This window comes from Mus pahari, chromosome 21, assembly GCF_900095145.1.
Source record: "Mus pahari chromosome 21, PAHARI_EIJ_v1.1, whole genome shotgun sequence".
Classification (NCBI taxonomy): Eukaryota; Metazoa; Chordata; class Mammalia; order Rodentia; family Muridae; genus Mus; species Mus pahari.
The window spans coordinates 24500519-24503962 of NC_034610.1; positions in this window are offsets into that span (position 1 = coordinate 24500519).

A 3444-nucleotide genomic window follows, 5' to 3' on the forward strand; every position below is an offset into this window, starting at 1 on the left:
AGCCACCATGTGGTTGCTGGGATTTGAACTCCAGACCTTTGGAAGAGCAGTCGGGTGCTCTTACCCACTGAGCCATCTCACCAGCCCGCCGGTCTCTTCTTAATCATGGCGTTCTTCAGCCCCAGCCGACCGGTTTCCATGGTCCCAGCAAAGCAAAAGTCTTACTTTAGCGGTTCTGGTATCCTACTAACCACAGCTGCTTCTTTAGCTCTAATTAACAAGAACCATGATTCTTCACACGCAAAAAAGGAGTCTTTGCTTCCCTCTGAACCTTCAGAAGCCCAGTCTCCACCTTCCGCTGTCCTGACATTATCTTCCAGATTCCTACAGAACCATTCCCTGAGCCCTCAACACTCAATGGCTGCCACAATCCTTTCCAAAGCCCTTCTACAATCCTCCCCCAAAACAACCTGGTTAGGTCTGTCACAGCAATAACCCACTACCCTGGTACCAACTTGTCTTAGGGTGTCTACTGCTGTGATGAAACACCATGATCAAAAGCAACTTGGGGAGAAGAGGGTTTATTTCCCTCACAGTTCCATATAGCAGTTTGTCACCAAAAGCAGCAAGGACAGGAACTGAAGCTGGCAGGAACCTGGAGGCAGGAGCTGATGCGGAGGCCACAGAGGAGTGCTACTTATGGGCTTGCTCCCAATGACTTGCTCTGCCCTCTTATAGAGCTGGGGACCATCAGCCCAGGGATAGAACCACCCACAAAGAGCTGGGCGCTCCCCCATCAATCACTAATTAAGAAAATGCCCCACTGGTGCTGGTGAGATGGCTCAGCGGGTAAGAGCACCCGAGTGCTCTTCCAAAGGTGCAGAGTTCAAGTCCCAGCAACCACATGGTGGCTCAAACCATCCTTAATGAGATCTGACGCCCTCTTCTGGAGTATCTGAAGACAGCTACAGTATACTTACATATAATAAATAAATAAATCTTTAAAAAAAAAAAAAAAAAGAAAGAAAGAAAGAAAATGCCCCACAGACTTGCCTACGGAGACATAAGTCGAGACTCCCTCTTCTCAGAAGGCTCTAGCTTTTGTCAAATTGACATAAGCCAGTCAGGAATGGCCTTGTACATTTTCTTTCTTTCTTTCTTTCTTTCTTTCTTTCTTTCTTTCTTTCTTTTCCTAAAGATTTATTTTGTTTATATGATTACACTGTAGCTGTCTTCAGACACACCAGAAGAGGGCATCAGAGCCCATTACAGATGGTTGTGAGCCACCATGTGGTTGCTGGGATTTGAACTCAGGACCTCTGGAAGAGCAGTCGGTGCTCTTAACCACTGAGCCATCTCTCCAGCCCCAAGCCTTTTTTTTTTTTCCTAAAGCCAACTTTGCACTGTAAGCTTCCTGCCTCAGCCTCCCAAGGATATGGGATTAACAAGCTTATCTGTAAGGGCTTAGCTTACACACTAGACAGATACACTGGGACAGAGAGACACCGGGACAGAGACACACTGGGACAGAGAGAGACACAGTAACAGAGACACACTGGAACAGAGAGACACCAGAACAGAGACACACTGGAACAGAGAGACACCGGGACAGAGAGACACCGGAACAGAGAGACACAGATCTCCGGAAAGACCTGGCTTATTCTCCACTCTCTCATGGTCGGGCACCCCCCTCAGACCCTTAGAACTTCCTCCAGGATTTGTCATACTGGGTCCAAGATGTCCAAGTGGCCTGGCTCCTCAGTGGCTGGAAACTCAAGGGGATGTGAGCTGTGACTTGTTTCCCAGGACATGTCCCAGATGCTATCTAAGGGCTACCATCTTGTACCAAACTGTGAAGAAAAGTAAGCCTGCTGGGGTGTGGCCGAGCTGGGTGACTCCTTGCCTAGCACCCCTACACCCCCAAGGCCTGGGTTAAAAACTGGAGCATACTGCATAGAGCAGGCACAGTGGGGCCATGTATGAACCCCACACTCGGGAGGAAGAGGTGGGGAGGTCGGAAGTTCAAGGCTATCTTTGCCTACTAGGGAGTTCAAGAACAGCCCAGGCTGTCCTTGATCTTGTTTTAGAGAAAAGAAAGAACAAAGGAAATAAATAAAAAACAGGACCAAGGTCCCAGGTCTTCGACAGTTTTCAGTGTCTCCCTTCTTAAGAACATTTGTCAAGATAGAAGGACCTGTTTTACACCTGGTGAGAAAGAGTTAGAGGTAAGGTCGGGTCTCTCTCTAGTGTCAACTGAACGGGAACAAAGGGAGGCCCCGGAAGGCAGGAGGGGACTGGGAGGCTGAGATCTGATTTTTTGTGGCCAATCTTCCCCAGGGACTCCAGAAGGGGGTGAAGCAAGAAAGGGGTGTTCACTTAGCTTGGGTGAAACCCGGGTTTGGCCCTTAGCACCTCATAAACCAGGCATGGTGGAACAGGTGTCTCAAAAGTTTAAGATCACCCTCAGTCCAGTCACAGCTGTGAGTTAAGGCCAGTCAGTCTGGACTGCCTGAGACTCCAACTCGATAAAAGAGGAGGAGGGGCGGGGAGAGGGAGATCTGTTGTGGGGGGAGAATACCGAAGAGGGGGTGCTCTTGCTGGGTATAATGGCACAGACCTTTCATCTCAACACCCAGGGGGATCTTGAATTTGAGCCCAGCAGGGGCTACAAAGCAAGCTCTAGGCTAGCCTGGGCTACACCCCAAGAATTACCTTAGAAAGACAGGAGCCAAATGGTGGAGCACGCCTTTAATCCTAGCACCCAGGAGGCAGAGGCAGGGGGATCTCTGTGAGTTTGAGGTCTTCAGAGTGAATTTCTGGACAGCCAAAGCCACACAGAGAAATTCTCTCAGAAAAGAGAGAGAGACAGACAGACAGACAGAGAGAGAGAGACAGAGAGACAGACGAGACAGACAGAGAGAGAAAGAGAGAGACAGATGAGACAGAGAGAGAGAGAGAGAGAGAGAGAGAGAGAGAGAGAGAGAGACTTACCAGAACAAAACAAAAAGCAAACAAAAATTCACCACAAAACCAAGCGCTGCCCTTTCTGTCAGTTAGGGCACCAGGCCTGAACAGGCCCTTCTGTTCAGCAGAGGGGCTGTGTACATTCACTCCACAGGTATTTATGGAGCACCTGCAACGGGCTGGGCATTGTTCTAGGTGTTGGGGAAGCAGCCATGAAATAAATATGGTGTTCCCATGTCCTGGGGAGAGGATGGGGAGGTAACTATCTATGCTTAGTCAGGGAATATGTGCTATGGGGAAATCTGCGGGGGCTGCGGGACAGTGGGGAGCATTTTGGTAGCAGGCATATGGTCCTGAGTTTGATCAATGATAACTGCCCAGGTTGGGATAACTCTGTGTGTGTGTGTGTGTGTGTGCAAGAACCTAGACTATGGCCAGGTGGTGGTAGCACACGCCTTTAATACCAGCACTTGGGAGGCAGAGGCAGGCAGATTTCTTAAGTTTGAGGCCAGCCTGGTCTACAAAGTGAGTTCCAGGACA